At 44.7% G+C, this 13,951-nt stretch overlaps 1 protein-coding gene across 2 annotated transcripts in view; it reads right to left on the bottom strand.

Moving 5' to 3' along the window:
* Window positions 1–13,951, bottom strand: part of SOCS7 (suppressor of cytokine signaling 7) — a 262,772-nt gene that overhangs the window by 126,431 nt on the left and 122,390 nt on the right. The gene's annotated exons all lie outside the window — the stretch shown is intronic.

Genomic DNA, 13,951 nt, shown 5'->3' with positions numbered 1-13,951 from the left:
CGCGGGACTCATGCCTGACCAGAGTTGACGTTTCCAACAATGTTGGTCTTGAAGCTACCGGGTGTGGTAGGGGCCCAAAGACAGAGACGGTGCTGGATAGAATCTGTAAGGGACCATGGAGGTCCTTAGATTGAGGCAGGGGCCATGGAGGTCCTTAGATTGAGGCAATCTGGGCTTTTAACTAGCAATCGGGACCCACACTGGCTTCAGAGGATAGTCTGCGCTATTAACGACATCCTTCAGGGTCTGCATGAAGGCCAATGGACGTGTCGCTGGGAAAGAGGGCATCAATGCTGGTTGAGAAGGGGGTGGGGGCTGGAGTGGAGACAGCGGAGCCAGCTCAAGGGTCGACAGAGAAATCTCCAGTAACTCCATCTCCAGAGATAGGGCTTGAAACCAAACCTCTTTGCTGGTGACTAGTCCATATCTTGCACCAACTGGAAATATTTTGTGAGAAAAAAAATTTCTCCACCGAATGTGAAAAAACAAAGCTGCAGACGCATTGAAAAGTGCTGAAACAAATTGAACTGATGCCATTCCAGACACTTTATGGCCACTATGACTTCATCAAGGCCCTAGGATGTCACCAAGACTCCGTGACCAATGTCGTAATGGAGCCTGCACCCTCTACAGGCACCGGAGAGCTATTGCAGTTTCTAGACAAGACTGGTGCCTGAGAAATATTTAAAGGTGAGAAATCTGCAGGTAGAAGTATCTATTAGAACACCTGGTGTTTGCTAAGAACAACAATAAACTATGCCAAACCTAGCTCTGAGACACTTGCATTAACCGTGGACCAACCTCATATTCAAAGGACAGACACTCAAAAAACAAACACAGTCAGAAGCCATCTTTCCATACTCAAACCTGAAACCATTATTCCCAGAAAGCAACTTCAGAACTGCTTTTCAAGATCTAGAACTCTCACATCTGGATGGTGGTAATGGTCTCCTCTCTGGCCTCTTAGATTCTACATTACCACCTCTTTGAAGGGTTCCTATATCTTGCAGCAAGCCTCATCTAGAACCTAAAGAAGTATGGCCCGATCACACCCATCCTGATTGAACATCACTGGTTTCCCACATCATATTTAAAACCAGCTACATTATATATAAAGCCATCACAACTATAATTCAGCGTATTTGGTTGACAGGCCCATCATCTCCAGTGGCTTTTGGCACACCAGCATGTACGAAATAATCATACTGAATAAATAATATATAAATCATATTGAAGACAAAGAAGTATAAAAAAAACAAGGCAACAGGCCTTCTCCATCTATACACCCAGGATCCTGTATCAATCAAGGCCACTCAACTGAGCTCCAATTTAGGAAAGAGCTGAAAAAGCATTGCCTTACAAAACACACTATCCTCATGCAGTAGCAGTCCACTACTAATCCCAGAATCTAACTACTTCTCCTACCTGCAGAGTACTCGGCTACCTTTTGGCTAAATTTGTACCACCTACATACATTAAGATAACTCAGTGGGCGAGAATCGGAAGGTAACTTCAAGTTGTGCAAACACAGCTTTTAATTATTCGAAGGTACATCAAATGAGTAGCACTCAGTTGGATATATATAACACCTGTTACCGTGCTACTGATAAAAAAGTTGTAACAAATGTGTTTCTGTATGCATCTCTATAAGTATTGTATCTTAAAGTTAGTGTTGAAAAAGGAAGAAGAGTCATTCTTAAGATGGATCATGTTTCACATTTATTTGCCTGTCACAGCCACTCCCCTCGCCAAACATTAGTCTTAGTTCTGGCCCCTGGGGAAGGAATGGGATTTGAACTAGCATGAAGCGTTGTGATTAGCAGGTCTACCATGTCAATAGGTTACTCTTCTTACTTGTGATCCTACTCAATTGCCACTGGTGAAAAGAAGCCAAATGTTGAGTGAGTCTTGAGAGCAGAAAAGTATACATTTTAAATAAAAGCAAGGGTAAAGTTCTGTCCGGAACACCTTCAAAAGGTCAGGTCAGAATGAAACATTGCTTTTGAAGTGCCCTCATTAAAAAAAACTCTGATTCAAATTTTACTGAAGTTTGTGGTATTTTGTCAATCAACAGTGAAATTGGTGCAAAAAAGTTACTTACCCAACTACTGCGGTTCCTAGATAATTAACATGTGATTCCTAGATAATTAATATATATTTAAGATTGCTATTTTGTTTTATGGAATTTGAAGTCTTAACTTACTACAGATGTACTTGAGTTTCAAGCAAGCTATAATCATTTTATACACCACAAACGTATTTACATTACGTTTCTTAACCAGGTCAGGATTTAAGGTGTGGGTTGTGAAGGTGACTACTGGACAAGGGGTTACACAATTGAGCCATCAACAATGGGTACCATGTTGTCTAAAACTGTCTTGACCTGTAACTCGGACTCAAACCTTCTCTGCTCCAGCAATTGAAAGACTGAGAACACAACCACTGTCCGAGTACAGGTAGCACTAAAACACACAAACTCATACATACATACTTACCATACCCTAGTGGCAGGCTTCTGCCTTGCTTTTTCTGCACCTGGTGAGCATATCATATATTATATTATGCCCTTTTTAGGTCGAGCCTAGCGCAGCCCATGCGCTGCTCTAGGAGAGGGCCTCTTGAAATCACTCCAGACACTCAGAAAGCTTTCAGAAAGCTCGTGCTTGTGGTTGTCACATTCTATTGGCCTTTGCATGTGGCTTTCAAAAAATGAAAGCACGCAATTGGCTAAAGGCGGGTGCATGTATCGCCTCTTCTTAAAATGTTCACTCCCATGGCGTTTTGCTGTCGGGAGCGAGCATTTAACAACAAGGGGTGGTGATGGACAGAGTTTGTGAATTAAGCAGAATACTCTCACCCAGTCAAGAGATCAGGGCTAGATCCAACACCGTTTTTTAGCTCACTGCACCATCCCAGCTCAGAACCTGGCTATATGCAAATTAGTCTGTTCCTGTCCCAGTGCATGATGGGAACAGAGCAAACCAAACTACCAAGCCAATTCTTACACTGGGAAGGAAAGAAGCTTCCGGGGACCGGTTTCTGGCATTTCAGCCGTCGTCGGCCCGGCTTGCTTGAATCCTGATGGTGCAATGAGCAAGGGACTCACATCTGAGTATACCCTTCCACGCTTGTGGTGGACAAAATATTTAACAACAAGGGGTGGTGATGGACAGAGTTTCTGAATTAAGCAGAATACTCTCACCCAGTCAAGAGATCAGGGCTAGATCCAACACCGTTTTTTAGCTCACTGCACCATCCCAGCTCAGAACCTGGCTATATGCCAATTAGTCTGTTCCTGTCCCAGTGCATGATGGGAACAGGGCAAACCAAACTACCAAGCCAATTCTTACACTGGGAAGGAAACAAGCTTCCGGGGACCGGTTTCTGGCATTTCAGCCGTCGGCCCGGCTTGCTTGAATCCTGATGGTGCAATGAGCAAGGGACTCACATCTGGGTATACCCTTCCACGCTTGTGGTGGACAAAATATTTAACAAGGGGTGGTGATGGACAGAGTTTCTGAATTAAGCAGAATACTCTCACCCAGTCAAGAGATCAGGGCTAGATCCAACACCGTTTTTTAGCTCACTGCACCATCCCAGCTCAGAAGCTGGCTATATGCCAATTAGTCTGTTCCTGTCCCAGTGCATGATGGGAACAGGGCAAACCAAACTACCAAGCCAATTCTTACACTGGGAAGGAAACAAGCTTCCGGGGACCGGTTTCTGGCATTTCAGCCGTCATCGGCCCGGCTTGCTTGAATCCTGATGGTGCAATGAGCAAGGGACTCACATCTGAGTATACCCTTCCACGCTTGTGGTGGACAAAATATTTAACAACAAGGGGTGGTGATGGACAGAGTTTCTGAATTAAGCAGAATACTCTCACCCAGTCAAGAGATCAGGGCTAGATCCAACACCGTTTTTTAGCTCTTTGAGCGAGCAGGCTGGCAGATGCATTCCTCCTTGGTGTAGTACGAAGGGCCCTTATTGTGTGAGAATCTAGGGCAGCGGAGCCAAGTCGCAGGCGCTTCCAAACCGGAGAGGCCGCTCTTTGAAAGGGCAGAACTTCAATTGAGGGCTATGCTGCCCCAGAGTAATACTACCGCAGTGCAAGGTGGAGAGGCCTCCTGACAAGACCCCTCTCGCTCTGTCTCACCTTGGTGCTATCACTGAGAGCCAAGAATCATGTTCACCGCCTCCCAAAATGATATTATTAATCCCAGCCTTCAGTAGAAGACAACTCGAGAGCAAACAAATCAGCATTAACATGAGCTATACAGCTTTTAAAGGTTTCTAATGAGGCGGATATTATCCTGCGGCCACTCGCCTGTAATGTGAGATGTTAATCGTCTCACAGTTTGCGCTCTTTGATTCCCCATTTTTAAACACAGCTACCGAGGCCACCGCAAGGCTGCGAGGCCTAGAGCACTGTGGTAGGTCTCTGGGCGGTTTCTACTCTGTTCATAATACACTCACTGACCCATGACACTCGCATAACCAGCTCCGCATTGGTGAAACTCTATTTTCAAAATAAATGTAGGATTTTTATGGCCCTCCTAATCGGCATTAGACCACAACAAATTCACAACAGGGAACTAGGGTATCTTTTATCAGAAGTTTTACTGGCTGGAGCTGCAGCAGTTTACATGGCCAACCAAAAGAAGAACTTCAAAGCTTAAAGCAGTGCAGAAGTGGGCGGGACCTCTCGAGTGAAAAGCATCTCAGACTCCTCCTGCCTATAGAGAGAGCTACTGTTGGAAGACTTGTTGGAAGACTTGTCTCTATGGCTGGTAAAAAATACAAACTATCCATTTGGTGTGTAACCATCAGGCCACATACTGGAATACTGGCCAGGCAGACTCTGCCTTTTAACCCTTTGTAGAGCTGCACACATACGGTTGGGTAAAACACCTACTGACAAACGTTTGTTCATTGTAAGAGATGTACTCATCTAAATTTATTGCTCCACAGTTATCTCTCTACAGTATTAAAGAAAAGATTAATTACACAGATCGTTTATACTGTTTCAGAGCACTTATATGACTTATTAGTCAAGATGGGGTCGGGCAACCTATTCGCCGTCTGCAAAAGTATTTTGGTTTTGTCAAAACGGTTTAATTTGTGTGTTTTTCATTCTTGCATAGGTTTGTTTCAGGTTAAGGTTGTGTGCACGTCCTTGACTGTGTCCAGTGAGGTCCCGTGCACACTCACTGGGCGCTAGAAGCACCTGCCAATCAAAAAATTAGATTTTTAGATTGTGAAGTCATCTACTCCTGTAGCAACAGGCACATAGTATTCGACTTGTATTTCTGTGGTGTGCGATACAGCCAATGACTCCTTTGATGAAGTCACCGAATGTAAGAAGTTCATTCTGCACCAGAAATTGCACTGGGCCCTGGTACCACATCATCTGATACACTGATTACCATACCGCTGCACAAGGTACATTTCTGACACATGGCCTTACCCTGGAGCGGTATCTCTCCCAAAGCATACACTTAACTGGGTGTCACTGCAGAATGCATTTTTTCAGTAATCACTCCAGTCATGCCTGTTCCCAGCTTCCTTTTACCGTCTAGATTTAAATTTTCCATCCTTTTCTCGAGAAGTACTAGATCATTGATCATGGCCCCAATTTCAGCATGTCTTCCTCATTGTCTAGCGTCTGCCAGAAGCGAGTGTAGTAATAGGCTGTTTGTCTGCGCCACCATATCATGGGCTCTTTGTTGGTGTAAAAATGTAAACCCTTTAGTACGCTCACTCGTTTAGTGTCATTATCTTCCCCCAAACCAATCAAAGTTAGTGAGACACAAAATAGCCCAGGGTAACTTTGTTGGTTTTCCAGGTAGGACGTAGCTTGATTTTACTTAAAGAATCATTAAACTTGTTCCCATAGATAGAATTAAATTAAAACAACTTGATATATATAGGATTGCATTGCAAATGTACACATGTTCCCATTTACATCTACTATTGGGGGCTGGCAAATAAACCCAACAAATATAGCGAAGGAGCTGTTCTTGCCCCATCAAAACATAAATCCATTGGAAACACGGGGCAGGGATAGAAGGCCTGGATCCCCTGTAGGGAAGTCCTCCTAGCCAGCCCGTACCAAATTAAAACCACATAAAACTGTCCAGAGGTATAGGACTAGAAGGCCAGGACCACCAGCAGGCAGGCTTTTGTGTAGCTATTCTGAACTCGCCTGCATCTCTCCGGAAGAGAACTGAGATACTTTGTAGTAGGTTATTTATAGAGCTATCATTGTTGGCTCACCTAAAAATGCTACTTTCATTGCAACATGCCCCCATAATTATCTGGATGGGAAGGTCATGCCCTCCATCCACCCGTTGTTTATGTCCCACCAATAATAAAACAATAAAAACTATAACACACATGCATTAGAACAGGCAGGAAGAAGTTGCTAGAATAGCAAGGACAAAAAAACTAGAATACATCTTTTAAGTTAATTCTTTTTCAATTGGGTGTCACACACACACACACACACACACACACACACACACACACACACACACACACACACACACACACACACACACACACACACACACACACACACACACACACACACACACACACACACACACACACACACACACACACACACACACACACACACACACACACACACACACACACACACACACACACACACACACACACACACACACACACACACACACACACACACACACACACACACACACACACACACACACACACACACACACACACACACAAAATCGGTGGGCGATATTAGCATATTTAAATGGCAGGCGGAGTTAGTTAAGCACTTGGGGCTGCATTTCCTTAGAAGAAGCCTGATGGGGTAAAGCCTCAGTCTGGATTTAATAGCACAAATAAATCAACAAACGCATTTCAGCGGAACGCCTTCGTCAGTGTTGGCGTCCACTGCGCACAGACCTCGAAATTTATACGTCATTACATGGTGACGGAAAGTCGGTCAGGCAAATAAACGCCATTCCTGCGTCAGGCATTTGGTCACATTTCATGATATGAAATCAAACTCACATTCAAAATTCAAAAGCATGTCACATACTAATTCATTAGGCTCATGAGAATGCAACTATTATCAGTGCAATTATTCCACTCATGCGAGCATCGGGCACGCTGTAAAGCATGCTGCCTATCATTTTGTACGATCTATCTAGTCCATGAGAGCGGGCGCCCTCTCGCCGGTGCTAATTAATTCCCAGAATTAGTCGAGAAATATGCACTGCTACGCTAGATGGATATTATGCCCTGGATGGGCAATGCGGTTGAGCTAAACAACAAGGATCCCTTAAATCAACATAGCAAACATAAAACATGTTAACTCTCACACCGCTTCAATGCCCTTGTTGTCAAGGTACGAGCTAACCTGCATAAAGCTGCGCATACACAGAGAAATCCTGTGGCATAATGCTCTGCTCACGTAAATGCCTAAATCGAATCTAACACAGGCACAAAGTAAGGCAATAAATCATGTTAAAACTCACACCGCTTCCATGCCCTTGTTGTCAAGGTACGCGCTAACCTGCCTCAAACCGCGCCTTCACAGATAAATCCTGTGGCATAATGCTCTGCTCACGTAAATGCCTAAATGGAATCTAGCACAGGCACAAAGAAAGGCAATAAAGGACTTCGAGATGGATGCAGCCATTATGATTAAACCCTCAGATAAGGGTGGGAACGTGGTGTTGCAAACACGAACCAACTATTGCAATGAAGCTAGCTCTCCTCCAACTAAATAATCGTGAAAACTATCTACCAATCATTTCCAGTGAGTATATGTAAAGTATAACACAGGATGAACAATTGATTCTGCAATGGCGGACCAAAGGAATGCTTTCTACAGAGGAATATAATTTTTTTATTGACACCTTACCAGAGACTACCTACCTTCTACTATCTGCCGAAGGTCCACAAAAAAGCGGCAAATCCACCTGGACGCCCAATTATTTCCTCCATCGGTGATTAGATCATCCAAAATGATAATGAGTGAAATAATTGCACTGATAATAGTTGTTGCATTCTCATGAGTAATGAATTAGTATGTGACATGCTTTTGAATTTTGAACGTGAATTTGATTTAAAATTATGTAATGTGACCAAATGCCTCATACAGGAATGGCGTTTAATTTGCCTGACCGTCTTCCGTCACCATGTAATGACGTACAAATTACGAGGTCTGTGCGCAGAAGCCACCAACACTGACGAAGGCGTACCGCTGAAACGCTTTTGTTGATTTATCTGTGCCATTAAATCCGGACTGAGGATTAACCCCGAGTTCTGGTGTTTATTTGAGCGAGCGTGGAGATTGCACGCAAGCACCTGCTACCGAGTGCGTGAGCAGACGGCAGTACAAGGAGCGTGGATATATATAGATATAGATATCTCTGCAATCAATAGCATCTTTGAAAGTACGTCAAAATATGTAGATTATTACCTACAGGAGTTTGTTGTCAAGTTACCCACTTTTATACAGGATTCAAGGGACTTTTTAGCAAAACTTAATACTGTGCAATGGACTCACGACATGGTGTTTTTAACTCTTGATATTGCTTCGCTGTATACGAGTATCAAACATGACGATGGTCTTCGGGCAGTGGCACATTTTCTTAAACAACAGGAAGTTGGACTGTACCAACACAACAAAATGCTCTTGGAGAAGATTCAGAGGTGTTTATTGAATAATATGTTCATGTTTGATGTTAAAGTGTACAAACAGAAACAAGGCGAGGCAATGGGGGCATGCTTCTCCCCCAGCTATGCGTGTTTACATGTTGGCTGGTGGGACGAGCATGTCCTCAGGATTAAGCACAAAGCACTTTATGATTTGCATGTACTGCACATGTAGCGGTATATAGATGATGTGTTCATCGTGTGGAAGGGAAGCAAAGAGCAAGCGGGTAAATTTGTGGAGCTTATAAATGTGAATGATCTCAACCTTACTTTTACTTCCTAATATTGAAGCTAGTTCCACCAATTTTCTGGACATTCAGATTATTGTGCATGAAGGACTGATAGAAACAAGCCTGTATCAAAAACCCACGGCAGGTAATACTCTATTATACGCCACTAGTTTCCACCCGCATCACACCATAGCCAGTCTCCCTTATGGTGAATTTTTGAGAATACGGAGGGCCTGTAGTTCAGAAAGGGCACTAAAGGAATCGCAGGAAAATGCAAAGCTTAGACTCTTGGCCCGGGGGAACAAGGCACACAAATTAGATCTAGCAATGAAAAAAGCTAATGAAAAGGAAAGATTGGCATTGCTGAGTGTGGTCCCAGATTTAACAAATCAGACAAGCACACAGTTAAGACCTGATACCTCTGATGTGCAAGACGAGACCTCCGATTAACAATGTAGATTTATTTCTACTTTTAGTAAGCAGACTTACACCATAAGGAAGATTATAAACTCACAATGGCCTATTGCTTTGACAGATGGAGTTCTTAAGGAAGTTTTACCATTGAAACCTTATTTTACCTACCGGAAAGCACACTCTGAGGAGTGATTTAGTTAAAAACAGTCCTGAGCTCTATAATAAAGACACTTGGCTCTCTCCCAAAAAGTGTAGTACCTGCAGGGCGTGTAGATTTGGGGCCAATACTAATTCTTACAAGAACGCCTTTTCAGATGAGGTGATCATGATAGGTGGACATTATACATGCAAAACAGATCATGCAGTTTATGTCCTTTCATGTGTATGTGGTCTCCAATATGTTGGGAGTACAAAACTCCAGGTACACGCCCGCATATTACAACACTTAAGAGCAACGGTTAACGGTTAACTCTGACCCATCCTATCCTGTTCGACACGTCAAATTAGAACACAATAACAACTTGAATGTTCTAACATACTTTGCTATAGACCGTGTCCCTTTAAGTAAGAGAGGAGGCAACAGGGAGAAAGTTTTAAGACAAATCGAAACGAGGTATATTTTAGAGCTTGACACAAAGAGCCCAAAAGGACAGAATATTTGTGAGGATTTACATCATTATCTCTGAATACTTTTATGACATTGGTCAAACACTTCCTCTATTGCTACATGAGAGAGAGCATCAAGTTTGGTAGGTTCAGGTTTATATTCCAGGTTTAATTCGGTTTTATAAGGTATTTTATATATCTATTAAGGTATATAGTTCTTTTTTAGTTATTTATTGTAGGAGTAATTTTATATCTCCATCTGGTGTCCGGTGGATGTGTATTCTATCATGGATTTATTGCTTATGAATTTATGGTTTTATACTATTTATTGGCGCCTTTTGCACAGATGTAATGATCCTGTAATATTCAACATTAGAGTAGTTTATTTGCACATAGCCACTTTTGGAATGGGATCCCAAATTTGTAAAATTCTATAAGGTGGATCCCCTGATGTAATAGATATACATTGTTTGTACTGCTGCCTTCTCTCGGATTCAAACACAGGACCGAACGGTTCCAGTCTGGGAACTCTGTATTTGTTTTACGATTATTTTTCTTATTTTTGAGCACTTTACACTTAAAACACTGTTTTGATTGTCAATGACGCAGGCAAGGCACAGGTGACCAATGAAGCCAAGTCCATGACAACTCGTTATATGGGTTCATTCGCAACAATACCAATGAACATAGCAATGTGATTGGTGCCGATAGCCGGGGGCGGAGTAATTATCATGTATTATGCAGTAATTAAAGAAAAGTATGATTAATTTTCATTCAGCCCTTGGTTGCAGCTCTTGCTTCGGATTGCAAATGCTACTTACCAGTATGCATCTGTTCTTGGCATGTAGGGCTGCTGACATTCATATCTGTGCATAGTCCGCCACCTAGTGTTGGGTCCGGATGATTGCACATTGTTGTCCTGGAAGAGTCTTCGAAGTATCACGAGATAGGTGGCTCCTCCCCTGGACTACAGTGCGCATGGGCATTGCCTCCATCCCCAGATTGTTTTTAGCCATTGGCAGAGATGGAGTGAAGAAAGTGAGTGATGACCATGCTATGAGCATATGTGTAAATGAATAAATACTGCAGCTGCTACAGGCGCCGGGGAGGAGGGTGGGCGATATGAATGTCAGCAGCCCTACATGCCAAGAACAGATGCATACTGGTAAGTAGCATTTGCAGTTCGAGGCATGTGGGCTGCTGAATTCATATCTGTGCATAGAATACATAGCAGTCCCTCCATTAGCGGCGGCCGCCCGTGCCAGCTGCAGCAGTTTGAAAAAGCGTTTTTAGAACAGCCTGACCAACAGCTGCCTGCTGTTTGGAATGCACGTCTACACAGTAGTGCTTAGTGAAAGTATGTGTGGTAGACCATGTGGCTGCTCTACAGATGTCTTCTAAGGGAATGTTACCTAGGAAGGCCATAGAGGCCCCCAACTTCCTAGTGGAGTGGGCCCTTGGTGGGATAGTGAGAGTGCGCTTAGCTTTAGCATAACAGATCTGAATGCACTTTACTATCCATCTAGCAATCCCCGCTTTGGAGATTGCATTTCCCTTGTGTTGTGTGGCAAAAGCAACAAAGAGTTGTTTGGTTTTGCGGAAATCTTTTGTCCTGTCCACATAGTACATCAAGGCCCTTTTCACATCAAGAGTGTGGAGCATACGCTCCGCCAGCGTCTCTGGGTTTTGGAAAAACACCGGCAATTCAATTGTTTGGTTCATGTGGAACTGTGAGACCACTTTGGGTAAGAATTTAGGGTTAGTGCGGAGCACCACCCTGTTAGCATGTACTTGGAAGAAAGGTTCTTGGATGGTGAGCGCCTGCAGCTCGCTTACCCTCCGTAGCGATGTAATTGCTACTAAGAACGCAACCTTCCAAGTCAAAAACTGGAGTTCACAAGAGTGCAGTGGCTCAAAGGGAGGACCCAACAGCCTTGTAAGAACCACATTGAGGTTCCATTCTGGAGCTGGTGGAGTCCTTGGTGGAATGACCCTTTTGAGTCCTTCCAGAAAAGCCTTGATAGCAGGGACCTTAAAGAGAGACAGGTGCTGCCTATTCTGGAGGTATGCTGCCATAGCAGACAGGTGAATGCGGATGGAAGAGTACGCTAGATTACATCGATACAGGTGAAAGAGGTAACATATGATGTTCTGAATGGAAGCATCTAGCGGGTCAATGCTGTGGTCCGCACAGTAGATGACAAACCTCTTCCATTGGCTCTTGGAATGGTCGGCCCTTGCAAAGGTTTTGTGGATTCCACCAATGCAGAGAGTTGTACGCCCGACCGCTCACCAACACTAGGTCTGTCAGTTGCCCATGAGCCTGAGTCCACTGACGTGCCAGGCACTCCTGAAGCGGACGCATATGTAGTCTCGCGTGCGGGACAATGGAGATGCAGGAGGCCATCATGCCTATCAACTGCATGAACACCCTCGCTGGAAGCGAGAGTTGGGGTCTGAATCGTAGGATCAGCGCCTGGATACTGGCGATTCTCACTGAATTCGGCTGCGCGGTGGCTGCCAGAGTGTCGATCGTCGCGCCCAGATACTGTCGCACGTGGGCGGGCTGGAGATGGGACTTCGGGTAGTTCAGAGAGAATCCCAGATCGTGCAGGAGGTGAATGGTGCGTGACACGTGGTCTACGCACTGCTGTTCCGTCTTTGCCTGAATAAGCCAGTCGTCTAGGTATGGAAAGACATGGACGTGCTGGCGACGGAGATGCGCCGCCACAGTCGCTAGGCACTTTGTAAATACTCTCGGTGCCGTGGTGACCCCGAACGGCAGGACTCTGAACTGGTAATGCTGGTCTAAGATCTTGAATCTGAGATACTTTCTGTGGGAAGGATGCAGGGGAATATGAAAATAGGCATCCTTCAGATCCAGCGTTGCTAGGAAGTCCCCCTGTTGAAGCAGGGGAAGCACCTGCTGCAATGTGAGCATATGGAAGTGCTCCGAGTTGATGTACCAGTTCAGGGGCCTGAGGTCCAGGATCAGTCTGAGTGATCCGTCCTTTTTGGGGATCAGAAAATACAGGGAGTAAACCCCCGTTCCCCGGTCTTGCAATGGAACGAGCTCTATTGCCCCTTTTTGCAGCATGACCAGAACTTCTTGCTGCAACAAGGTCAAGTGCTCGTCGGACATAGCACGGCTTCTTGGCGGTATGTCCGGTGGAATGGACGTAAGTTCTAGACAGTACCCGTACTGGATAAGTGACCTCACCCACCTGTCCGTGGTGATGGACCTCCACGCCGGCAGGAACTGCTGGAGTCTCCCCCCGACAGGTGTCGTGTGATCGGGGGGAAGTGACAAGGCGTCACTGCTTGTTGGTGGTGGTGGACCTGGATGCATTGTTTCCACGTCCCCTGCCTTTGATATTGTTGCCTCTGTAGCCACCCCTGCCCTTGTTGTTGTTATACGAGGACTGGGTGTTACCCTTGTAGTATTGTGTGGATTGGGATGCCTGTCCCCTCGAGGTGCCTCTTGAATTGGAGCGGCGAAAGGAACTACCCCGAAACTGCTGACTTTGTAAAGCCCCCATAGATTTGGCAGTTTCAGTATCTTTTTTCATCTTTTCTAGGGAGGCATCCACCTCAGGGCCGAACAGATGGTCAGGGTTCACTGTTTGACCCAATATTGTGGTTTGTATGTCGGGTTTGAACCCCGAAATTCGAAGCCAGGCATGACGTCTAAGTAACACACTTGTATTGATAGCCCTGGAGGCAGTGTCTGCCACATCTAGGGCACATTTGATGGATGCATTTGTAATGAGTTTACCCTCCTGAATGAGCATCTCCCCCGCCTCCTTATATTGGTCAGGCAAGTGTTGTAGGATGGCCTCTAATGTGTCATAATGGGCCCTATCATAACGTGCAAGCAGGGCTTGAGTGTTAGAGATCCTCCAGATGTTCGCTGCCTGTGCAGCAATGCGTTTGCCTGATGCCTCAAAGATCTTGGACTCTTTGTCCGGGGGAGGAGCGTCACCAGTAGTCTGCGA

The sequence above is a fragment of the Lissotriton vulgaris genome, chromosome 5 (assembly GCF_964263255.1).
Source record: "Lissotriton vulgaris chromosome 5, aLisVul1.2, whole genome shotgun sequence".
NCBI lineage: Eukaryota > Metazoa > Chordata > Amphibia > Caudata > Salamandridae > Lissotriton > Lissotriton vulgaris.
The sequence above is the reverse complement of the archived record's forward strand: the minus strand, read 5'-3'. Positions and strand labels throughout refer to the sequence as shown.